Genomic DNA, 27,874 nt, shown 5'->3' with positions numbered 1-27,874 from the left:
AGGCTCATTCCAAATACCTCTCATTTTCTCACACCACCATGAAGATATTACCAGATTCACAGATTTTGTCAGGACAGTTAACCTTCCAAAATTCCCAGAGGATTTTTCTCTTGCAAGGCTGGGGTTTCTCTCATTTAATTGTTCAGTTTCTGAGCCAGACTGTGTTACATGGGAGAATTGTCTTCATGATCCTTCCTTATGGTGGTCGTGGCATATTTTTGACATGGCCATGTCTGAAGAGAGTTACAACATATATAATGCTGTGTATGCTGTGGCCCATGCCATCCATGAAACGTTTGTTGATAAAACAGAATTGAAACTGATGAGTAATGGGAAAGGGATGCTGCCTTCCCCTACACAGGTAATTCCCTTTGTTAGAACAGCAGTGTCACATTTTTTTTGTTTGTTTCTAGTCTGTTTTTTTTCTAGTAAATAATTTATGCCTTATTTTTATTTTTATATTTTTATTGTAAAGATCATGTATTAGTACATTTATTTTTAAAAGTATCACCCCACCCTCCTTTCCCCCTATTCCCCCATTCCTATTGTCCGCTCCCCAAATTGTAAACTTCATTTCTAACATAGAGTGTAGTGAGTATCATGTTTGTATTGGTTTAAACTATTCGCATCATTCTGTAAGGGGATTCTATAGAGAATTAAATGAAGTACTTTCAGATCATTTTTGTAAAGGTCAAGAGAAGCTTCTTGTCTTTTTATTTTCTTCGTCAGTATTGGGGCTTGAACTCTGGATACTTTCCCTGAGCAATTTTTCCTCAAGGCTAGAGCACTACCATTTTGAGCCACAGCATTCACTACCTGTTTTTTGAGTAGTTACTTGGAAATAGGTGTCTCAAAGGGTCTTTTTTGACTGGGTTGGCTTCAAGTTTCAATTCTCATATTTTAGTTTCTTGAGTAGCTAGAATGATACAAATGTGAGACACTTGCAACTGACAAAAGATACTTTTATTGGTTTACATATTTGAAGGTACTCTAACCTGTGTTCATGTGCACTTAAAGACAAAATTGAGACAAAAGAAATTGATGTCACATTCCATTCAATTTTTTGTGTTTCAAATGAATCAGCATGCTCACAGCTATTATATTGTAAATTAGTTATCTGATTGTAGTCTTTGAGTTTGTGTAATATTATCTGCAATTATAATCTGTAATTATATATACCTTTAATAAGCCCAACTTTTTTGTAGGTCATGGGGCTTGAACTCAGCCTGGATAGTGTTCCTGTGCTCTTCATCTCAAGGCTACCATCCTACCCCTGATCCAGGGTATTTCCCTTGAGCTCTTCAGCTCAAGTCTATCACCCTACCCTTCAGCCAAGCTCTACTTCCCATTTTCTGGGTTGATTGGAGATAAGAGTCTCTGGCTGGCTTTGAACCTTAATTCTCAGATCTTGGCCTCCTGAATAGCTAGGATTACAGATGTGAGCCACCACACCTGATTTAATAACTGCACCCTTTTTTTTAAAGAGTATCCAGTTTCACAATCTTGCTGGAAACAATCATATTTTGGATGAAGAAAGAAATTAAAGGCAGAGTATGATATTTTCAACATTTGATATTTTCCAGAAGATCTCCAATGCAAAGTGATTCCACACATGGTCATCAGCTGTCATTATCGGAATATAGGATAGAGTGGGCCTTAGAAAGTACCGAGGGGGGTTTGATAAAAATCATCATAATTTCAATTACACAGAAGTAAGCAAAAATCTGAAATTTATGCCCCTCTTTCTCATTTATGCCCTACCATTGTACATTTAAGTATATCTAACTTCAAAAATTTTCTATTCTTGAGTCTTGGATGGAAAGGACCAGTAAGCTTGAGAATGTTGATATATAATCAAAGATAAAGCCTGCTTTAACAAGTTTTCATCTTTGTGAAAATATTCCTGAGTATCAATTTATAAAGCTGAAAGATTCATTTGATCGCTTTTGTGGGCAAGTCATTCACTGGTTAGTTGGCCTGTAAAAGGGGTATCTGTGGTGACAGAAATTAATGTAATGGCAAGATATTGCTTGTCTTTGTACATATCTTCACCTGAATGGTATGTAGGGGGCTTGTTGGAATTCTTGAAAACAAATAAAATGAATTCCTCTGTCAAAAATGGAAGAACTCCTCAGTAGTAGGGCATATTGATGTTTTCCTTGACTGTTCATGGCAGAATGTGTTGGTGATGGCATTGGCTGACAACCACATATTCCCATCACATATGTCCATAGGGAAAGCAGTAGCCACCATTTTCATGCACACAGACAAAAAGTCCAGACTTGACAATTACATCCACTCAAAGCACAGACACTGATTTCTGAATTAGATTATAAATCAGTGCCAGTGTATGACTTCGAAAGTCCAGACTAAATCCAGCAAATGTGGCAATTCATTGTGCAGATGACGAGTCACTTAGAATCACCTTTCACCTGTGCATTTTTTAGCTAGCATGGGACATGGATTTGTATTTATATGTGATGCCAATTCAAACAAGACAGTTTATATACTTAAAGCACACAATTTCTAATGTTGACCTGAATAGTCAAATCAAAGCGCTATCTTGTGACTGCTTCAGCAGAGAAATACATGAAGATCACAGACCTCTTAGGAGACATGCCAAGTCTTATGCATTCCAGGAGCATGCAAATGGGAGTTCTATTCTTTATGTTGCCATATTCTAATGTTTATACTTTGTGAGGTCAGAAAGCAGGGTTTCACGTCTAGAATGTAACCATTATCTCCATAATATTTGAAACATCTGAATGATGTGAGAGGCTTAGAAATTCCCAAAGCTCATCAATTAGTAGACCTCTGAGAAGCATCAATTCACAGACACTAATGAAGTCTTTGTTAATGAAGATCACAGGATTTTCTTATGTTGAAGCTGGCCTAACAATGTCTCATCAGTACATAGAGATGACCAGAGGACCAGAAATAAAATTCATTTCCTACTGCCTGGTGTGTATTTATGGGGGAAGATACTGATAATATAGAGCTTGATTTTTTTTGCCATTACCTGGGTAGTATCTTAGAGTGTTTGTTGGATTTCTTGCCCAAAAAAGAACAATTTCATCACATGGTAACTGAGAAGCATAAAGAAATATTTGAAGGGCCTTGGTTTCATATACCACTATAAAAGTTATATCTGTGATTTAGAGCATGCTTTGAAAGCTTCAATTTGGGTTCTTCTTCATCGTCCTTCAGTATTTCACATATGAGCAAGACATAACATATAATGACAGAAAATCAAGGAAATCTCATAAGTGTTGGCTAGAAAGACATACTCTTTCACCCTTATCCATTATCTTTAAAAGCTCCACTTTCCTCAATAGTTCAATAAGCTGAATGTCAAGACTGTAGTATATGAATTATGTGGAATTTATATTTTGGAATCTATAGCAGAATTTAATGCAATGATTAGATTTAGGCACAAAGTATTATGATTGACAGTTGAATTATTTCACAACAGTGAACATTTGGGATTTCTAGAAAATTTCTAAATAGCTACTGAAATCTTTCTTCCTTTCTTTTTCTCAGATACCTCATTCAGTTTGCAGTGACAGTTGTGAATCTGGATTCAGGAAATCACCCCAGGAGGGAAAGGCTGCCTGTTGTTTTGATTGCATCCCTTGCCCATAGAATGAAATTCTAATGTGACTGGAAAGCATATGTCCTATGTAGTCATTTTCCAACTCTCTCCACATTTTTCTCAATTCATATAACTTGATAAAATAGTTCTAAATTACGATGGTAGGAAAAAAATAATTCTTTCCTTATGATATTTCTTGTCTGTGTGTGTGTGTGTTTGTATGTGTGTTGTGTGTGTGTGTGTGTGTTATGTGTGTGTGTGTGTGTGTGTGTGTGTGTTGTGCCCGGGCACTGTCCCTAATCTTTTTTATTCAAGGTTAATATTTTAACACTTGAGGCATAATTCTACTTACAGCCCTTTTGGTGGTTAATTGAGAATAATTCTCAGAGTATTTTCTGTCCCACAGAATTCAAAGTGAGATCTTGAAAATATCTTTCTAAGTTTCCGTAAGGCCTGAGCCACTGGAACTTGGGAAAACTGCTTTTTATAATAACGCAAACTGTGGGGTTTGAATGTATAGGTGTTTATTTCAAGAAATTCTCTCCTCTCTCTATTCAGCAAATTGATATGAACCTCTATCAAAAATAATGTGAAGTATTATTTAGAATAGTGTCTCCATGTTTTGTTAAATTAGGTTTCAACTACGATAAACATATAAAAATTTATTCCCACTGCTTACAACTGCTGTTTCCACAGAGCAAGTGATCAGAAAGCTGAGTTTACTTAACAAAGTAGATAAAACTGTTAAGCATACATAACATGACTACAGAGCTTTAATGAGTTCTTTGGTTCTTTTTCTACAGTATGTGAGGTGAGAAATAAACGTGCTAAATTCAAGTGAGGGCTAAAAGGCTTCTATTAATGTTAGCGAAAAACATAGGAAAGTATAAGTTTTATTATCGATAATTTTGAATGGTGTTCACTTGTTTGTGTATACAGTAAAGAACATTAATATTGTAGCATCATAAATTGTAATAATTATCGTCAAGATACTAGAAATTACAAAACTATCACAATATCACTGTGTATGATAAGAACTAAAGGTAAAAAGGAGTTGTATTCAGAAAGTAAAAAATAGAGCACGGTGTCTCTCTCCCTTTGACAACACCCAAACTCTGACAGAGTGTTTCCCTGCATTTCTGCTTATCCATGTGCTTCTTTGCTTACCTTCTTGCTTATTTATTCACTTAATAAAGATCTGGAAAGCTTTCTTAACACTAAAAAATAGAACACAGGAATCAAGGTGAATTATGGTGGTAGAGAGAGATAGAAATAGAATAGCAAATATTTCTTGAAGTATCTGAGAATTCTTGCTTTTACCATCACAAATACTGCCATGCTTAATTTACCTCTAAATGGTGATTGCCAAATTTCCTTTGAAGAAAGGAAAGTATGGAACACAGGTTAATGATAATTCATATTCCTCACTAGATATGGAGCAATATGTGAGGTGTCCAGATAATCAATATGCCAACCCAGAGAGAAACCATAGCCTCCTAAAATCTGTAAGTTTCATGGCTCATGGAGAAACCTTAGGGATGGCCCTGAACTGTATGACTGTTTGCTTCTCTATTCTCACTTTTATTGGTCTAAGAGTTTTAGAGAAACACCACAACACTCCAATTGTTAAGGCCAATAACCAGGTTCTCAGCTACATCCTGCTCATCTCCCTTATGTTCTGTTTCCTCTGCTCCCTTGTTTATTGGCCGTCCCAACCCAATCACCTGCATCCTGCAGCAGATCACATTTGGAATTGTGTTCACCTTAGCAATTTCCACAGTGCTTGCAAAAACTATGTCTGTGGTCCAAGTATTCAAGGTCACTTCTCTAGGAAAAAGAATAAAGTGGCTGTTGTTATCAGGGGTTCTTAATTTCATTATTCTCCTCTGCACCCTTACCCAGGTGGCAATCTGGATTGTGGGTCACAGCCTCTCCTCCTTCATTGACACAGATGCACACTATGAATATGGCCACATCCTCATCGTGTGCAATGAAGGTTTTTCACTGCTTTCTATTGTGTTCTGGGATACCTTGGCTCCCTGGCCCTGGCCAGCTTCATTGTTGCTTTCCTTGGCAGGAACCTACCTGCTGCTTCCAATGACCCCGAGTTCCTAACATTCAGCATGCTGGTGTTCTGCAGTGTCTGGGTAATTTTCTGCCTGTATGTCATAGCACCAAGTGGAAGAAAGTGGTAGCTATGAGATATTCTCTATTTTGGCTTCCAGTGCAGGGCTCTTGGGCTGCATCTTTGCCCCCAAATGTTACCTCATCATGTTAAGACCAGAATGTAATTCTGTCCATGGCTTCAGATATAAAACACATACTACAGGAACAAAGCCTACCCTACATGACTAATGTGAATGGTCATTTGATAGGAGATCTGAACTTAATCCGTATTTCTTTCCTGGAATTACATTAGATAACAATACAGAAATTACTTCAATGAGGAGGAGATTGGCGGAAGATGGCAGCAGTTCAGTGTAAGTTGTTCTGAGCTCCTACAAAGATACAACTTCTGGCTGCCTAGGGGACAGTTCTCTACCAAAAGTTGATTGGCGCAGAAATGCTTAATGCAGACAGAGGCACACAGAGCCTGCGGTAGCCAAGAACCGACACACGGCCGTGCACGGAGCTGCCAGCTTCATGGAACCTGAGAATCCGCAATTTGTGAGTACCTCCGAAAAGTTTCCACTTCTGCTCACAGAACGGCATTTGGAGAGTTCCCCCTCAGGCACTAGCTGAGAGCAGCACCATCTTGACTGCTGGCAAAGACCCGGCCAAAGCAATTGGAGCCTGAGAGGTGGTGCTGGCAGTGCCATCATTCTAACTGGCAAAGGATTTCCCAGAGTTACCTTAGCCGGAAATCTGACCCTGGTAATTGAGAAGTCAGTCCCCATTGCTGCACCACAGACCTGGTAAACAAAGCCACCCGCAAATATTTCAGCTTTGTTTTCCCAATCAAGCCATCTGATCCAAAAAACCACAAAGAAAAATCAGAAGAGAAAAAGACTTTGTGAAGTGTTTGGATCTCGAATTTAGTGGAGACACAAGTTTCCTACCCTGCCCAACCCCCCCACAAAAAAACTGAAGAATACCCTTTTTTGTTGTTTTTGTTGTTGTTCTACCCGTATTCATTTGCATTTTTAGGAGTTCTTATTTTCTGTTTGCCATTTTACCTGCACCTTTTATTAAAAGTTGTGTGATTCATTCCTTTTTTTTCTTTTTTTTCTCTTCTTTTTTCCCGCATATCTTCTGCCACTGTGGTCGTTCCTAGAAACACAATGACAGTGCTGGGTGTAGTCTAAATAAAAATTATATCTATATTGATACTGTCACCTGCTTTTTAATCTCCTGGTTCTCAACCCTAGAATCTCTTGGGTAAGAACTCACAATACTGAAGAATCTCCCCCAACCTTTTTTTTCCTTTTTTGTTGTGTTCTGTCTTGTTTTGTTTCCTTGTTGTTTTATTTCTTTTTTCTTTTTAAAATTTGTATCATTGATATCTCCAATATCTACCTCTCTCTTTTCTCTACATATTCTTCTAATTACTCTTCTAATTTTCTTAAATTTTATCTAAGTTCTTCTAAACTTTGAACAAAAATATTATACCTGTGTATCACCCTAGGTCAATTATCCTTACACTATACCTATTATTCATTACTATAATAACTTACGTTCCTGTATTATTCTTTTCCTACCTCCCTTATTGTATTTCATATTATTTTTCTATCTCTGGTCCTCTGCTCATCCTTCAACTCTTATGATGCATGGATCTGCATTTGATGGTTGTTGAGCAATGTTCTGTATCTAGGTGTTCAATTACATTCTAGGTTAAATGGGACTTAAATACAATAGAGATTGAATTGAGGGGCTTACTGTTTTGGTCATAAATCAGTAATTTGTGGTTATATTAGATTTGTATGTAAGTGCACAAAAAGGAAGAGAGAGTGATATTACCAATCTAAAAGTGTGAACATCTATTGTCAGCCAACTAAAAAGGTCTAGGTTGGGTATATATGTAAAATTATAACCTTGTTTAGTATTAATCTTGCTCCCATTTTCAAATGAGCAAAACAATAAACTCAATAAAATTGTCAAATCAAGGAATAGCATCTCGCACCCAATATAAACACGTAATGGAACCATCAGTGGCCAATCTAGAGGACAATATTCCAAGTGCTATACAAATGCAATTGATAAACATCATTAATGAAAAGTGTGAAAACATAAAGAAAGAGATAAGGGAGGAAGCCATGGCTAAACAAGAGGAAAGCATAAACAAGGTGATATGTGAAAAAAGGGGAAGCCATAAAGGAGGCCATAATAAAGGTTTTTCAAAGAAAAATTGATGAATTCATAGAATCCACAACAAAAAGGTGACCCAAATCCAACAAAGATCCAAAGAGAATAAAGCTGCTGAGATAACCACTCAAAGGAAAATCAAGGAGCAAAAGAAATCCATACATGATCAAAAACGAGAGATGCAATGCATCAAAAATGAGCAATTACAAGCAAGGGAGATGAAGAATAAAGTACAAAGCAGGTTATACCAGGGAGAAGAGAGAATTTTTGAGGTTGAATATAGTTTAGTTGTTATAGAGAAAGAAGAGAAAATGAGTCAATTCAAATCTAGGCAATATGAGAAAATGCTTTGGGAGGTTCAAAATACAATTAGGAAGCCTAATTTAAGGCTAATTCGTATTGAGGAGGGTCTAGACAAAAAGTTCAATTGTACTTGAAATGTACTTCAGGGAATAATCTTAGAGAACTTCCCAAATATCCAGAAGGGCAGGCCCATCCAGATACAAGAAGCTTTTAGAACCCCAAACAGACCTGATCAGAAAAGAACATCCCACCGCCACAGTAAAATCCAAACTGGATCAATAGAGACCAAAGAAAGGATCCAAAAGGCAGCCATGGTAAAGGGATCAATGAACTACCAAGGCAAACCAGTAAGAATAACCCCAGATTTCTCAGCAGAGACCATGCAAGCAAGAAGAGATTGGAAGGATATATGTCATGCCCTGACGTCAAATAACTACCAACCAAGAATACTGTACCCAGTTAAGCTCCCATTCAAAAATGGAGGGAACAATAAAAACATTCCATTCCAGGGAAAAGCTTCAACATTATATAGCAACAAAATCAACATGACAGAAAATTCTTAAAGATGTTCTACACATAGAAATCCAACGCAAATGTAATACAGAGAAAGAAATGGCACATAAAACTGATACCATCTAAGTACCACAAGAACTGTCAAGACACAGGGCCTAATGAAAGCTTTCTAAAATGGCAGGAACTAATAAATATTTCTCAATTCTGACTCTCAATATCAATGGACTAAACTCCCCAATTAAATGACATAGACTATCTAGTTGGATCAAAATCAAGGTCCATCGTTCTGGTGTCTTCAAGAGACACATCTTACCCAAAAAACAAACATTTTTGAAAGTGAGAGGTTGAAAGAAAGTTTATCAGGCTAATGGTCCCCATAAACAGGCTGGAGTTGCCATCCTCCTATCAGATAAAATGGACTTCAAACTTAAATTAGTGAGAAAAGACAAAGAAGGTTACTACATGCTACTAAAGGGGTCTTTCCTCCAGGAGAACATAACCATCCTAAATATCTACACACCTAATCTCGGAACACTGAACTTCATCAAGCAAACTTTACTTTCACTGAAAACATATGTGGATCAAATCACACAGATTGTTGGTGACTTAACACACCAATCTCACCTATGGACAGATCAACCAGGCAAAAACTCAACAGAGAAACCTTAGATTTGAACAACTGAATAGACCAACTAGATCTAACAGACATCTGCAGATTGTTCCACCCAGGAACAACACAATATACGTTTTTTTCAGCAGCACACGGAACATTTTCCAAAATAGACAACATTTTAGGGCATAAAATAAACCTGGGCTGAATCAGAAGCACTGAAATTATTCCCTCGACTCTCTCAAACCACATGGCCATCAAATTGGAACTAAACACCCATCTCCACCAGTGAAAACCCTATAACTCATGGAGACTGAACAACACATTGTTGAATCACCAATGAGTCACCGAGGATATCAGAAAAGAAATCCAACAGTTTATGAGATTTAATAAACAGGGGCACACAAAATACCAGCTCCTTTCAGAGACGGCAAAGGCAGTACTCAGAGGAAAATTTATTGCTCTGAGTGCCTACAATAACAAATTGAAAATATCGCGAACCAACAATTTATTGTGTCACTTTAATCTCCTGGGAAACGAGCAACAAACCAACCCTAATCCCAATAGAAAAAGGAAATTATTAAAATCAAAGTAGAATTAAATGGAGTACGGAAAAAGTTAAAGAAAGAATCAACAAAGCAAGGAGTTTGTTCTTTGAAAAAATTAACAAATTGATAGACCCTTAGCAAATCTTACCAAAAAAAAGAGTGGAGCATATCAAAATAAACAAATTCATAGACGAAAATGGTAATTTCCACAGCAGACATTACCAAGATCCAGAGTATCATGAGGGAATACTTCTCAAACCTTTTTGCCAACAGATTTGAGAATCTAGAAGAAATGGATGAATTCCTAGCCAATATTAACATACCCACACTGAACCAAGAAGAACTAACCCAACTAAACAGGCCTAATTCAATCACTGAAATAGAAATGGCAATAAGAGGCCTTCCACCTAAGAAAAGCCCAGGGCCACATGGATTCACAGCTGAATTCTATAAGGTCTTCAAAGCAGAGCTCACACCAATACTCTTCAAGCACTTCAATGAAATTAAAAAGGAAGGCTCTTTACCAAGCTCATTCTATGAAGCCAGTATAACCCTCATCCCCAAACGAGACAGAGATTCATCAAAGACAGAGAACTATAGACCCAATTCTTTGATGAACACTGATGCAATACTTCTCAAGAAAACACTGGCCAAACGTCTACAACAACTCATCAAAAAAAATTATACACTCTAATGGAGGAGCAAGGACAAAAATCACATGATTGTCTCCAAAGAATCAACCATCCCATTAAAAGATAAACCAAAGTTTTAAAGAGAGTCTTCTCTGAAGAATAAATAAAAAGGGCCTATAGAAACGAAGAAATGCTCAATATCTCTGGTCATAAAAGCAATGCAAATCAAAACAACTCTAAGATTCCACCTCACTCCTGTTAGAATGGCCAGGAACAAGAAAACTAATAACAACACACGCTGGAGGGGATGTGGTCAAGAGGGATCACTACTACACTCTTGGTGGGCGTGCAAATGCATTCAACCACTATAGAAATCATTATAGCAGTTCCTCAAAAGACTAAACACAGTGCTCACCTATGACCCAGCAATTCCACTACTAGGCATTTACGCAATTGTCCAGAAACAAGGACATACTAAATCCACTAACACAAGGATGTTCATTGCAGCACTATTTACCATAGCAAAGCTATGGATCCAACCCAGACGACCCTCAGTTGATGAGTGTATCAACAAGATGTAGTACTTGTACACAATGGAATTCTATGCTGCTATCAGAAAGAATGACATCACCCCATTTTTAGGAAATGGAAAGAGTTAGAAAAAAATCATATTAAGTGAAGTAAGCCAGATTCAAAGGAACATATGCTCAATGGGTCATAATCAGTAGAAACCTTGGGCTCTCTTCGCAGAGATTTACAATAGAACAAAACCTGAATACATAAGGCCATATAGTATGACGCTAAATGCAAGGGCCTCCTGGATGTAGATACAAAAGCCTTCTAATGAATGATTGTTGTCCTTAATGTACTATGTTACCTCTCATCTCTTTTGCTGTCCCTTGGTTTCTCCTGGTTATCTGATATATTATATATATGCACATTTGGATATTTGTAATTGGCTAGGAAAGGGAGGAAAACAAAATACAACATCCATTCATGTTGAAAGCACTAGAAAAAATAGGAATAAGAGGTACATTCCTCAAAATACTTAAAGCCATATATGAAAAACATACAGCCAGTATTATACTAAATGGTGAAAGACTGGAACCATTTACCATAAAATCAGGAACTAGACAGGGATACCCACGTTCTCCACTTCTCTTCAATATAGTGTTGGAACCCTCAGCCAGAGCAATAATGCAAGAAAAGGACATCAAAGGATCCACAAATGAAAGAAGAAATTAAACTATCCCTATTCACAAATACATTGATCCTCTACTTGAGTCACCCAACAAACTCCAGTCCCAAACTCCTAGAATTAATAAACTACTTTAGCAATGTGGCAGGATACAAAATTATCCTTCAGAAGTCAGTAGCCTTCTTGTACACCAACAATTCACAAACGGAAGGCCAAATCAAGAAAATGAACCCATTCACAATAGCCCCAAAAGAATAAAATACTTAGGAATAAACTTAACCAAAGATGTAAAGGAATGATTCAATGAAAATTATAAAAGCCTAACAGAAAACTTAAAGAGGACACTGGGAAACGGAAAGACATACTATGCTCATGGCTAGGGAGAACCAACATAGTAGAAATGGCTATATTGCCAAAACTGATAAACAAATTCAATGCAATTCCTATGAAAATCCACAAGACATTCTTTGCAGAAATAGAGGATTCTTAAAATTTTTATCTTATATTTAACTTACTACAAATGACATTACGAAGTAGTTCGTTCTGATCGTTCTATACATGTGCACACTACATTTGAACTAAATTTGCCTCCTCTTTCATAGATTTTCTACTAAAGAAATCTAGCAGTGATTTTGAGTATCTACCTCTTTTTACAGAACTTTTGCATGAAAATTGGCTGTTTTGTTTTATACAGATGTAGATTCAGCATAAATGTGAATGGATTACAAATACGAACGTTTGTTATCCAGGCTGGCACTCAGTCCCGACACCCAGCAGTGTGCATTTTTGGGGGAATATATTTTTTGCCAGTCGTAGGGACTGAACTCAGGGCCTGAGTACTGTCCTTGGCTTTTCTCAAGGCTAGAATCCCACCTCGTGAGCAACACCATCGCTACTGGCTTTTTTTCTATGTGTGTGGTGATTTCTGAATTGGGAATGTTAATTTCTACGTTATAGATGTTCTGGTAATTAGGGGTCTTAAAAAGAGTACAGAAAATTATTTTTGAATAATTATAATAATCTGAGGTAGTAATGGGGATGAGAGAAAAAGAGAAAACAATCACAAAAGTAATCAAAATACATAATTAAATAACAGAGATGTTACAGTGAAAATTTTTCATTTAAGATATTACGATGAAATATTAAAGGCAAACAAATCTGCAATGGCATTATAATCCTCCCATCATTTGTAATATTGGACATCTAATTTTATGCAGTTCTATAAAAATGTCCAAATAATTATATTTGTATTTACCCCTTGCAAAAAATTGCGTATGATTTTCTAGCATATTTACAATGTTAAAGTATTCTCAGCTCTCTTGTATACAAACTCTTACTAGTAAGTTTGATGCATTCTTGTATATTCTTCTTGTTCATAAATGGTTCTGCCATTGGATAGGATAATTTCATATATCTTGTACAGGTCTGGTGAAATATATTCTCTTTACTTTTCTTGTCTGGGAATATAATTATCCATTTAACCTTCATATTGAAATGATATTTCTGCTAGGTCCAGGAATTGTGGTGAATAGTTTGTAATTTTACCTTAGAGTTTTGCCTTATAGTTTTTTTAATTTTTATCTGAATACATGTCTTACAATGCTCTTCTGCTTCTGTGGTTTCTAGTGAAGAACCAGCTGTTACAGACATAGGTGCATGTAATTGTTATCGCTCTCTTTACTCTTCTAATCTAGAAAAGCTTCTCATATTGTTACAGTATCTCACTTTGTTATCTGATATATTGAATTTATTTGTATTTGGTTATTTGAAATTTGATAGGGAAGGGGGCAAAACCAAGACGGGTGGGGGGTAATGGGTACCAAGACATGTGAAAGGGTATCAATGTATGTGAATTAATGCACCTTCTATCTGGCAAACATCATTTAACCCTTTTACTAATTACAAGAAAAAAAGAAAAAAAGAGAAGCTTCTATAAACATGTATACATATAATACACCTTGCTGTAGATGTGTAGATGTTTTGGATAAATACTTTATGACCTTTCAGCTTTAGACAGGTTATATAAGCATCTTCCTCTACATTTGGAATTTCAAATTTTGTCATTACTTATAATAAAAATCATTTCAACTTTTGCTTTCATAACCATTTACTGAATCTCCAAAACAGAAATGTTTGCTTTTGGAAATAATGTTGTCAGGTTGCTGCTCCACATGTGTATGTTCAATTAGTTTTTCTGCACACTCACTATTCTTATTGGAATATATCATGAGAATGATAATCATTCATTTTGAAATGTGACTTATACATACCCATTTTTAGAGCAAATTCATCCTCTCTCTTGCATTTCTATCTTGCCTCCATTGTTTCCTCTTTAAAAATGTGTTTTGATTTAATATTAATTTCTCCATAATGTGTGTGTATTCACACAAACCCTTGCACAGACGAAGGAAAGAAAAATGATATTTACATCATCTTTACTCATCTATTGCTTTCATTCCAGTTTCTCAATTGATAAATATATTAGGAAGACAGTAGTTATCATTGCATTTTACCATGGTGACCATGGCACTTGGATTTCAATGTAAAGCTTACTTACAATTCTCTCTTCTTCCCACATGTTGGAGGCTCCTTTCTCTATAAGGAAATACTCAAAGTTGGATGAAAGTGTTTTGTTTCATTAGATAAATAAAAATAAAATTCACTGTCCTGATATATAACTCCTTTTTCTGGTTGATCTGGCAGGTAGAGCTGTTCAATAATTTGGGTCTGCTAGTACAGCTTTGTATAGACTCTTGCTTAAGGGATACTTTATATTCAAAAGATGTTCTAAAAGTGAAGATTTGTTAATTAGCCTGGCCTGCCATATAACCACATAACATAAACTTTGATTCAAAACACAAGATTTTCCATAGACTTGAGTTACTTATTACAAGGGAAAGACAAAAGAATATTTGGTGTCTCTGGTGAATTATATAGTATTCTAAACATTCACACACAGAGGTTAAAAGATCATACCTAATGGAATGTTTGAAAAAGCCTTAGGAGATATGTTCAATTGATCATATAAAATAATATTTTATGAAATTAACTCCAAAAAATGAGACAACAAATATTTCAGTTGCCATTGTTGCTATTTTTTGTTTTCATTTCCTTTAACCTTGTTTATTCTACATAACCATGTTCATTCTGTATAAATGGTAGAACAAAGTTGAAAAGTAAACTGTGGTACTCACTAAACACTATGTGTGAAATGAAGTGTATATCTTGTGGGTGGTGACAGGAAGGAAAACCAGGAGAGAGCAACATAATGGGAGAGATGGTTCAAAAAGAATTATACTTGCTATTCACTTCCAGATTCATGTAACTAATCCCACCACATATCAACTCCATAATAACAATAAAAGGTAAAAATCATTAAATAAGTAAAAATGTATTATGTGCAGGGCAAAACTGCTGTTCATGAAAGACTATTTTATGTTTAATACACAGCAGGTTTATTGTGAAATATAAGGTAGCAGGGACTAAGCAAGCTGTCTTTCTAGACTCACGTTTTTTTCTGAATCCCGTTAATAACAAATTCTCTTCATGTCCTTATCTAATCATATATACAAGGAGAAGACACAACATTCCCATTTGATCTTATTTGGGAGTAATGTTTTAATATTCCTTGGCAGAGAAGCAAGAATTCTATTCATCAAAATAATACGTTGTGAAATAATTTTCCTAAATTTCTATACTAATCACACAGGTTAATCTTCAAGAACTACCAGTTTGTTTTGGCCTTGACATTTGGTATAGAAGAGATCAACCAAAACCCTGTTCTACTACATAATTTGACTCTGGGATTTCATATCTGCAATATTTAACTTGGATTTCCAATGGCATTTAAAAATCCCTTCATTTGCCTCTTTGGGAAGTACAATAGTGCAAACTACTCCTATATGAGCAACAGCAAGTATATAGCAGTACTTACAGGACAATCAGGATTAACATCTTCACAGATAGGAACACTGCTGGGTCTCTAAATATTTCCACAGGTGAGGGTGGGAAGAGTGGGGCAATATTTAAAGGTGTCTAATTTGGTGCCATTTCAGGTGTTAGAAGAGAATTAAAATACGGGACCAGATTTACAAATCTAGCAAATTTTATGATACCGAAGAGTGAGTATTCAAGAAAATGGGCTGAATATGGTCCCATTATTTGGAAACAATAAGACAATAAAGCCATTGTCTGATGCAAATCAAGGTACAATTTGATTGCACTCTGGCTCCCAACATATCCCCCGTTTTTATTTTAAAAGAAACACAAGTGCAATTTTTACTCTTTCCTATACCTCTAATTTATCCTGTCTCATCATAACTTTCCTCCTTGATATTCAAATCTAAATTCTGATACTCAATATCTACTGGTTGTTGTTCCCTTTTCAAGATCTCGCTTACACTCTCTTGGGCTGTGGCATATGGCTCAGCCCCAGGTTTTTTAGAAGGGTCCTTTAATTCATAAATTTCCCTTAATTCGATCTATGTATGGTTTCAGTGTAAGTAAAGTTTGCTTGATGAAGTTCGGAGCTCGGGGATTGGGTCCCTCAGTTGATGAGTGGATCAACAAGTTGTGGTATTTGTATACAATGGAATTCTATGCTGCTGTCAGAAAGAATGACATCACCCCATTTGTTAGGAAATGGAAAGACTTAGAAAAAGTCATATTAAGTGAAGTAAGCCAGACTCAAAGGAACTTAGGCTCAATGGTTTCCCTCATTCGTCATAATCAGTAGAAACCTTGGGCTCTACTAGCAGAGATCTGCAATAGAGTAAAATCTGTATACATAAGGCCATATAATGTGAAGCTAATTGAAAGGACCTCCAGGATATTGAAACCAAAGCCATATAATGAATAATTGTTGTCCTTAATGTACTATGTTGTCTCTCATCTCCTTTGCTATCCCTTGGTTATCTCATATTGGTATAGTATCTCACTTTGTTATCTGATATATTGAATTTATTTGTATTTGGATATTTGAAATTTGATAGAGAAGGGGGGAAAACCAAGACGGGAGGGGGGTATGGGGGGGAGGGAAATGGGTACTAAGACATGTGAAAGGGTATCAATGTATGTGAATTAATGCACCTTCTATCTGTCAAATATCATGTAACCCTTTTACTAACTACAATAAAAAAAATAAAAAAAATTTCCCTTAATTCAAGATTAAGTTCAGCATTCTCATGTTGAGGATTTATGTATTCACTTACTAAATTCCATACATTAATAGCCTCTACTGGGGTCTTTTCGGGGCCATATACATTATAATAATCTTGAATTCCTTTTCCTATCCGCTGCCAGGTTTTTAGGAATTCCTCCTCTATAGACCTCGGGCATGCCTCCTCGACAAACTGTAGGAAGCTCTGAAGCACCCCTTTTTCCACCCACGTTCCATGGGCTTCAAGTAGGCCTGTTAAAATCGGTACATATAACCTATGGCTATGAGTTTGACCCATAAATTTTACTCCTGACTATACACTCTCTTAAGGTCTTCTCTTAATAGTCCTACGATGTGTTACTCACCACAGCGGAGTCCTCCACCGTCGTCCCAGATTTTCAGGGTCCCTGTTCGGGCACCAGTTGCCGGGGCCTACCAGCAGCAAATTGGTGTTCCTGAAACAGGGGGCAGGGACTGGAAAAAACAGAAGAGAGACAAACACATCGGGTCCAGGAGGTCTGCCGCCCAGGTAAAAACTGCAGCCTCATTTATTGTCAACTCCAGGCTTATATCCCTTCTTGAAACCAGGGAACTTCCAGCTGTTACATTCATATGGTAAATCTCAGGTCATTTAAACAGAATAAGGCCATAAACAATAAGACAATAAAGCCATTGTCTGATGCAAATCAAGGTACAATTTGATTCCACTCTGGCTCCCAACAATTTGGAATCTTATGTCTTATCAATAATTTTCTTTAAAAAGAAAATGGCTTGAAAGTATAAAGAAATGCTGGTTTCTTACACCTGTAATCATAGCTACAAAGGAATTATCTAATTAACTAACAAAAGGCAGGTAATAAAGTGTGGTATACCCTTGGAATGTGTTCTAACCTTGAGGGAAAAAGCAAAGAAACTGCATGAGGTTCTGAGGGTCAGTGGAGCTGTGCTAGCAAACACAATCACACATGTGTGCACACATGCACACATTCACACACACACACACAGGCACAGAGGCACATGCACAAGTCATTATGTTGAATGAAGTAAGTCAGGCTCCTATTATGTAAATATTAAATAAAAACCATGAGCATAAATTAGTATATACATGAAGAACAGGGCCAGAGGGTGGCCTAGTGGTAGAATGCTTGCCTAGCATGCATGAACACCTGGGTTCTCTTCCTCAGTATCATATACACTGAAAATAGACAGAGTAGTGCTGTTTTTCAAATGGTAGAGTGCTAGCCTTGAGAAAGCTCAAGGACAGTGCCCAGGCCCAGAGTTCAAGCCCCAGGACTAGAAAAATTCAGAGAAACATAAAATTTACATTAATAGGTATACACAAACACACACACACACATGTATGTATATGATTAATGTGGAAAGTATGTTACATATGGACTGAAATTCCAGGGCATAATCTCTCCAATCAAATAACAAACAATATAAAAACAAACCAACACCATATAAATGAGTCATATCTTATCTGAGTTTAGTTGGGGCTCATGGGTTGTGCATGGGGTCAGAAGAATAGGGAATATATATGTTGGAAAATACAACATAATATTCAATGCACATATGAGACAATGGAACTAGGATAGTCAGGGAATAGGTTGGGTTGACATACAAGGAAAGAGTTGACAGAATCAGTGACAAAGTTCAAGAGACAATTTACATGCAAAGTAAAATGTTGTAGAACTAAAACAGTTTTCCATGTTTTTTGAAACCTGAAAGCAAAATCCAACTTTTGCTTACTTTAACTCATTACTTAACATGTATCTTCACTGAGATTGTGTTGTATAGAAATTTTTTTCATTCATTTACAATCCAATTTTCATTCCCTTTAACTTACCTTTGGGTCTTTTGATCATGCCCTGAGTGACCATCAAAAGTTTCCTGCTCTCTATCAGATGGCCTCAAAGGATACATGGATAGCTATTGCCCTGGTCTCCTTATTACTTCACTTCACCTGGAACTGGGTGGGATTGTTAACTTTACAAGATGAGAATGATTTGCGGATTGTTCCTGAGTTGAAAGAACAGATGGCCAACAACAGAGTTTGTGTAGCCTTTGAGCTAACAATCCTAAACTATACGCTGTCATTTAAAGTTATGGCACTTTATAACCAAATTAATAATACTTTAGCAAATGTCCTCATCATATATGCTGTTAATGAATCGCTACTAAATTTAATGATGTGTATTGAGCAGTATTTAATAAAAGGCAAACTTTGTATCATGAACTCACAGTTGGATTTAACCACAAGGAGAACATATTTCATGCAAGGTTCATTTCATGTGCCATACATTTTTTCCCAGATTTCGTCAAGGCAGTTAGCCCTTCCAAATACCCAAAAGACTTCTTCCTTGCTAGTCTGTGATCTCTCTCTTTTAATTGTTCACATTCTGAGTCTGACTGTGTAACATGGAAAAACTGTCCTCACGAAGCTTTCTTGGGTTGGTTGCCTAGGCACCTTTTTGTCATGACTATGTCTGAACACAGTAACAATATATATAACGCTGTGTATGCTGTGGCCCAGGCTCTGCATGAACTCCTTCTTCATCAAACAGAAGTTCAAACAATGGGAAATTGGAAAGGGATAGTATCTTCCTCTGTACAGGTAAGGCCTTCTCTCCTGGATGACGCAAACTATGAGCCAAGTCACTTCCTTGAGATATTTCTTACCATATCACAGTAAATAGTTCAGATATTTTTCCAAAACTGAAGAAATTATACTTCTGTAAATGTTTGTTAGGCAATCTAAACATGTGTTCATGTGCTCTTAAGGAAAACATGCCAATAACAAGGACCAAATGAATTCCATGTTTTACAAATTTTTTTTTAAGTTACAAATAGACTCAGTTATTTGTAAGTAATGTTTTTAAAAAGAACAAATTTAAACACTTCCCTATTAGTTTTTACGGTCTGCTGAACAAAAGTAACTATATATATATATATATATGTATGTGTGTGTATGCATATATATTTATACTTGACCTAGTTGCATTCTATTGTAGGTATTACAATTTTCAGCAACTCAAAGTATAGACTCTGATAGAGTTTTTGTTGTGGCAAACTGGAAATAGCTATATGAGAAATGTCTCATTTATGATTATTTATGTGAAATAAGAGTCTCATGAGAAAATGCTTTCTACTCCCTTGCCAATTTATCAAGGTTCAGAAACATTATTTTTACTCCATCAAAGATTTTCCTCTGGAGTACTTCATTAGATGTTTCTTCTATCCTTGAATTCTGAATCAGAGATTAAAAGCAACCATGAACTTTTCTCAGTTCAGGTTTTCTATCTGAACCTTGGAATATACTTCACCATAAGATAATGTATCTCTTTCTGATACACTATTTTCTGAAAAACATCATTATTTTACAATCCTGGTGGAGATCAGGTGATTCTAGATGACAAGAGAAAATTGGTGGCAGAATATAACATTGTGAACATTTGGAGTTTTCCCGAAGGTCTTGATCTTGATGTGAAAATAGGAAAATTTTCTCCAAATGTTCTACATGGTCATCAACTGTCTTTATCTGGAGCTATGATAGAGTGGGCCATAGAATCAACAGAGGTGGCTTGCATTTAACAGTAATATTTTATGTATATAGAGGTTTAACTTTACCCTAAAAATGTATAGCTGTTTCGATGGGAACAAGTGATTCCAATAACGGTAGCTATTCAGGTCTGACTATCGCAGGTTTGAAGTCAATACAAGCAGGAATACCTGGACAACTGTTATCTTAATTTCACCACCACAAAATCAGGCCTGTGTGCTGGTGACTGATTCCTGTAATCCTATCTAATCAGGAAGCTGCCTTGCTCAGATATAAAACTACAGACGAATTTTAAGCCTAAAAGGATAGCTCCTGGATTGGAAGAATCAACATTGTGAAAATGACAATCTTGCCACGAGCTACCTACAAATTCAATGCAATACCCATCAACATCCCAATGTTATTCTTTAAAGAAATAGAAGAGGCAATCCAAAATTTCATATGAAATAATAAAAGACCCCGTATAGCAAAAACACTTCTTAGCAGAAAGAGCAGCGCTGGAGGAATTTCAATTCCAAACTTTAGACTCTATTACAGAGCTATAATTCTCAAAACAGCTTGGTACTGGCACAGGAACAGGCCTGAAGACCAATGGAAGAGAACTGAGCACCCAGATATTAAACCACAGACCTATGGCCACCTAATCTTTGACAAGGGAGCCAAAAAAAATAGAATGGAAGGAAGACAGCCTCTTCAACAAGTTGTGCTGGCAGAACTGGTTAAGCACCTGCAGAAAACTAAAGCTGGATCCTTCTTTGTCACCATGCACTAAAATTAACTCCAAATGGATCAAAGACCTGGAGGTAAAAGCTGACACACTGAAAACTTTACAGGAAGGAATAGGAGATACACTAGGCCTCCTTGGCACGGGTCGAAACTTTCTTAATAAGGACCAACAAATCAGAGAAAGGCTGGATAAGTGGGACTGCATTAACTGCAGAGCTTTTGTATGGCAAAGGACATAGCTAGTAAACTAATCAGGAAGCCTACAGAGTGGGAGAAGATCTTCACCAACCAAACAACGGACAAAAACCTCATATCTCAAAAAATTGAATCACTCCAAAACTAATCTCCAAAGTAACAACCATCCCATTAAAAAATGGGCCAAAGACTTAAAGAGAGTCGTCTCTGAAGAAGAAACAAAAATGGCCTATAGACACATGAAGAAATGCTCAACATCTCTGGTCATAAAAGAAATGCAAATCAAAACAACTCTAAGATTCCACCTCTCTCCAGTTAGAATGGCCAGGATCAGGAAAATGAATAATAACAGATGCTGGAGGGGATGTGGCCAGGAGGGATCACTACTGTTGGTGGGAGTGCAAACTCATTCAACCACTATGGAAAGCAGTGTGGCAGTGCCTCAAAAGGCTAAACATAGAACTCCCCTATGACCCAGCAATTCCACTACTTGGCATTTACCCAACCATCCATAAACAAGGACATACAAAATCCACTAGCACAAAAATGTTCATTGCAGCACTATTCACCATAGCAAAGATATGGAACCAACCTAGATGTCCCTCAGTTGCTGAGTGGATCAACAAGTTGTGGTATATGTACACAATGCAATTCTATGCTGCTGTCAGAAAGAATGACATCGCCCCATTTGTTAGGAAATGGCAAGACTTAGAAAAAATCATATTAAGTGAAGTAAGCCAGACTCAAAGGAACTTAGGCTCAATGGTTTACCTCATTCATCATAATCAGTAGAAATCTTGGGCTCTAATGCAGAGATCTGCAATAGAGCAAAATCTGTATACATAAGGCCATATAATGTGAAGCTAATTGAAAGGACCTCCAGGATAGTGAAACAAAAGCCATATAATGAATGATTGTTGTCCTTAATATACTATGTTGTCTCTCATCTCCTTTGCTGTCCCTTGGTTATCTCATATTGGTATAGTATCTCACTTGGTTATCTGATATATTGAATTTATTTGTATTTGGATATTTGAAATTTGATAGGGAAGGGGGGAAAATCAAGACGGGTTGGTGGGTGTGGGGGGGAGGGTAATGGGTACAAAGACATGTGAAATGGTATGAATGTATATGAATTAATGCACCTTCTATCTGGTAAATATCATGTAACCCTTTTACTAATTACAATAAAAAAATAGAAAAAAAAGGATAGCAAGGTCTGTGAGACTCTGTCAATATATAACCAATAAAATAAGCTTGAGCTCTTGGTCAAATGGTACAGTGCTAAATTTGAGTAAGAAAAGGTTAATTATAGTGTCTGGACCCTGAATTCAAGCTCCAGAATCAGCATCCCCCTAAGAAAGTGTAAATTTGTTTCTAAATATTTATTTATCAGAAATACAATTTGCATATTTCTTAGCATGTTCTAACCTTGTTATAAGTTATCTGAGGGATCACTTTATGTGTTTGAATGGTTTATTTTGATCTCTTCTGGGGGGTTCATTTAATTGTAGGTTGGTCTGATACACAGTTATTTTTTTAATTTTTTTATTTTATTTTTATTTATTTATTTTTTATTGTAATTAGTAAAAGGGTTACATGATATTTGCCAGATAGAAGGTGCGTTAATTCACGTACATTGATACCCTTTCACATGTCTTGGTACCCATTTCCCTCTCCCCACACATCCCCCAAACCATCTTGGTTTTCCCCCCTTCCCTATCAAATTTCAAATAACCAAATACAAATAAATTCAATATATCAGATAACAAAGTGAGATACTATAACAATATGAGATAACCAAGGGACAGCAAAGGAGATGAAAGATAACATAGTAAATTAAGGACAACAATCATTCGTTATATAGCTTTAGTGAAAATCATATTAAGTGAAGTAAGCCAGACTCAAAGGAACTTAGACTCAATGGTTTCCCTCATTCGTCATAATCAGTAGAAACCTGGGCTCTACTAGCAGAGATCTGTAATAGAGCAAAATCTTGATACATAAGGCCATATAGTATGAAGCCAATTTAAAGGACCTCCAGGATATTGAAACAAAAGCCATATAACGAATGATTGTTGTCCTTAATATACTATGTTGTCTCTCATCTCCTTTGCTGTCCCTTGGTTACACAGATATTCTTAAGAAAGGAATCACTGAATGAAAACATTGAATTTGTGAGAGAAACATTCTCCCAGTACAGATACTGGAAAAGTAAGAACATAATATATATATGTGGTTCACATGATCCTAAATAGGGAGCTCTGTGCTTTACCTTATAGCATATTTTTTAATTCTTCCTCCTTCTCCTTTACCACTTCACAGATGAGTAGGAGACATGAAATGACATGAATTCAAGGATGCTCCACAAAGATTTACATTCTCAATATTAATCCCTGTATTTTAAAAAATTTCATGTTTATCAGTACTTCAACAGACTAGAGAACAACCTGATAGCACATAAGCATATTTGTTCACATGATGGGCAAACCATAACATTATTTAATTAATGGACTAGATTTATATGTGTAGAAATACTGTGTTTCATAATCCAGTTATATCAAATAATAGTACTTTGGGAGAATTAGGAAAAAGGCTAAACAGATACTCATTTGATTTTTTTAGCCTACTCACTCTGCCTGCAGTGAGATTTGTGCTCCTGGATTCAGGAAATCCTCTCAGAAGGAAAAGGCTGCCTGTTGCTTTGACTGTAATCCTTGCTCAGAGAATGAGACTGCTAATGAGACAGGTATGTTCTCGATTTGGGAGAAATTTATACTCCTGCCTAGTGCCCCCCGAAATCCATGCAAATGTGTGAGAATGTTGTGCATTAAGAGTCAGTCTTTCTTCTTTTACTTATTATTTTAATTGTGACAATGGATGGAGGATACTGCTTTTTTTTGCCGGTCCTGGGCTTAAGCTCAGGGCCTGAGCACTATCCTTGGGTTTTCCAAGGCTAGAGCTCTTGAGCCTCAGCACCACTTCTGGCTTTTTGCTATGTATGTAGGGTACCAAGGAATGGAACCCGGGTCTTCGTGCACGCTAGGCAAGCACTCTACCACTAGGCCAAACTCCTGGCCCCTAATACTGCTTTTTGAAAAACATACAGTGGGTGCTGAATTACATATATGATTACCTTTTCTGGAGTCTATTGTATTCGGGTTTATTCAACTATTCTGTAATTTAAATTTGATCTCTGTCATATTATGTGAAAAACCCTTTTAATTACAAGGTCTCAGTTCTCTCCAAATTATTTTTATATTATAAAGGAAACACAGATATTCCACAGCTTTGTTTCTTGTGGGCAGATATGTTCTTAAAACAGAGCAAGTGTTGGGTCAGGTTTGATGTAAGAAGGAGCTACAAATATTGTACATATCATGAATTTATACCTTCAATAAATGATTTGGTTCTGGGTTCCTTACTGCATGACAGGTGTGTAGCAGAGACACATATAACTGCAAGGAAGGGCCACAGGGCAAGTATTCATGTTGCACATAGACATACAGGAGAGTACAAGCTTTCCTATTCACCTTGTTGAGTACATTGAGTTGTGCATGAAAGGATGAGAATTATGATGGAAACATGAAGAAATATAGAGAATTATTGTTAGGTTATTAGATATGCAAGACACAACATGCATGCTAGTCATCTCAAGTAAACAACTTCAACTTGGATTGTGGCAATCAATATGAGAACATATTAGATATAAAAATAGTAATGAGCATACCTAATAATATTTAGTAAAAATATTGTTTTTGCTAGTAATTATTGACATGTCAAATATATATCTACATAAGGATTTATTAATTTCCCTATAAATTCTTTAAGTGGGCCTAATTGTTATTTGAGTTCTGCACCGTATGTGGAACAATGTGTGAGTTGCCCAGATCATCAGTATGCCAAGAGAGAGAAACAAGTTCTTCCAAAGAGCAACAAGTATCTTGGGTTATGGAGAGCCTTTAGGGATGGCTTAACATGTATATCTCTTGTTTTTTCTACACTCACAGCAGTTGTTCTTGGGGTGTTTGTGAAACATCAGAAGACCCATATTGTCAAGGGTAATAACCAGGCTCTCAACTACATCCTGTTCATCTCCCTCATCTTCTGATTTCTCTGTCCTTTGCTCTTTATTGGCTATCCCAACACAGTCACCTGCATTCTACAACAAACCTCATTTGGAGTTGCATTCACTGTAACTGTTTCTGCAGTCTTGGCTAAAATTCTAACTGTAGTTCTGGCTTTCAGTGCCACTTCTTCTGGGAGAAGGATGAGGTAGCCGCTGGTATCAGGGGCACCTAACTTCACTATTCCAATCTGCACCCTGATCCAAGTGACTCTTTGTAGAATCTGGCTGGGAACCTCTCCTCCATTCGTTCACAGAGATATACACTCTGAACGTGGCTACAACATTATCTTGTGTAACAAATACTCCCTCACTGTTTTCTACTGTGCTTTGGGATACCTAAACTCCCTGGCCATGGCCAGCTTCACTGTGGTTTTCATGGCCAGGAACCTGCTGAACACCTTCAATGAAGCCAAGTTCCTTACCTCCAGCATGCTCGTGGTTTGCCGTATCTGGCTCACTTTCCTGCCTATCTACCACAGTGACAAGGGGAAGCTTATGGTGGCTGTAGAGGTCTTCTCCATCTTGGTCACTAGTGCAGGGCTCCTGGACTGCATCGTTGCCCCCAAATGCTACATCAACTTGTGAAGACCAGATAGAAATTGTCTGCATGGATTCCAGGAGAGAACACGGACAGGGAGTAACAAACCCTCTTAATATGAAACCAACATGATTATTCAAATGTATAGAATATTTCGAATAAATCTACTCTGAATTTTTCTATCAAATATCCCATCATATGTTTGGAATCACTTCATTTACTAAGTGACTCTTATGCCTTTCTCTAGTAATGTTACACTCAATAGTTCTAGCCATAACTAGCAAAATTTCAATTTAAATTTGTGTATTTTGATGCTTTTTAATTAGTCTGGACTTATCTCATCATTTCCACTACTATATTTTTACTGTTGCCTCTTCTTTTACTTTTTTTTCCTAATTCTTTGCTAAAATTTGTGTTTTGATTACTTGCCCTGGAGCTTGAACTTAAAACCTGGCTATCATTCCTGGGTGTTTGATTAAGGCTGGGCTTTACCACTTCAACCACCAACATCACATTTGGCTATTTGCTGGGCAATTAGAGATAAGAATTTTTCTTCAGGGTGAATTCAACCGTGATCACCAATCACCAGCTTCCTGAGTATCTAGAATTATAGATATTATTCTATATTTTAAATTACACTAACTTTCTGCCTATTCTTCACTATGCTGTTCAATTCTTACATACATTTTGTTAGCATTTTCCCCTTAAGAATACTCCTATATGGACTTATATATCTAGGATATAGAAACAAGAGCCATAAAATGAGTGATTGTTGTCCTTAATGTAATATGTTATCGCTCTTCTCTTTTGTTCTCCCTTGCTTATCTCATACTGTTACAGTATCTTAGCTTGTTATCTGATATATTGTACATGCGCTTATTTGGTTATTTGAAATAGGAAAGGGAAGGGGGTAAACAAGATGAGGGGCAGGGGTGGAGGGAGGGGACCAAGACATGAGAAAGGGTATCAATGTTTGTGAAGTAAGGCTCCTACAATTTCATGTATATAATGTAACCCTTCTATTAATTACAATAAAAATATATGGTAAAAAATATGTTCCATATTTTCATATGCTCAGAATGTATTACATTTATGGATTAATAGCCGAGGAAAGAATAGACAAAAAAAATAGCTTGTTTAACATGGCTGAATGCTTCCTGAAGTACATTTCCAATACCATTGATCTCTTTCTCCAGACCGTCATCAATACCAATTAGCCTTAAATTAGGCTTCCTAATTGTATCTTGGACCTCCTGTAGCGTTTTCTCATATTTCCTAGATTTGAATTTACTCATTTTCTGTTCTTTCTCTATAACAACTAAATTATCTTCAGCTTCAGAAATTCTCTCTACTGCATTGTCTAACCTGCTATCAAAGCTATTTACTTTATTCTTCATCTCCCTTGCTTCTAATTACTCATTTTTGTTGCCTTGTATCTCTTATTTTAGATCATGTATGGATTTCTGTAGCTCCTTGATTTCCATTTGAGTGGTTAGCTCAGTAGCTTTATACTCTGGACATTTGCTGGAGTTCGGTCACCTTTTTGTTTGTGGATTCTATGAATTCATCCATTTTACTTTGATAAACCTTTATTACGGCCTCCTTTATGGCTTTCCCTTTTTCACATATCACCTTGTTTATGGTTTCCTCTTGTTTAGCTATGGCTTGCTCCTTTAACCCTTTCTTTATATTTTCACAATTTTCATTAAGAATATTTATCAATTGCATTTGTATAGCACTTGGAAGACTCTCCTCTAGGTTTGCCAGTTACTGTTCCATTGTCTGTTTATATTGGTTGGGGGATTTTATTCCTTGATTTGTCATTTTTCTTGAGTTTCTTCTTCTGCCCATTTGAAAATGGGAACAAG

General features: G+C 36.6%; 2 pseudogenes; both read left to right on the top strand.

Moving 5' to 3' along the window:
• Nucleotides 1-223: 223 nt before the first annotated feature.
• LOC150039575 (vomeronasal type-2 receptor 116-like) lies at nucleotides 224-5,947 on the top strand (annotated as a pseudogene).
• An 87-nt stretch (nucleotides 5,948-6,034) lies between these two features.
• LOC150039574 (vomeronasal type-2 receptor 116-like) lies at nucleotides 6,035-26,122 on the top strand (annotated as a pseudogene).
• The last annotated feature ends 1,752 nt before the right edge of the window (nucleotides 26,123-27,874 follow it).

This window comes from Megascapheus bottae, unplaced genomic scaffold, assembly GCF_031878675.1.
Source record: "Megascapheus bottae isolate mThoBot1 unplaced genomic scaffold, mThoBot2.hap1 HAP1_SCAFFOLD_152, whole genome shotgun sequence".
Classification (NCBI taxonomy): domain Eukaryota; kingdom Metazoa; phylum Chordata; class Mammalia; order Rodentia; family Geomyidae; genus Megascapheus; species Megascapheus bottae.
Note: the sequence above shows the minus strand (reverse complement) of the source record. Positions and strands in the feature narration are given on the sequence as shown.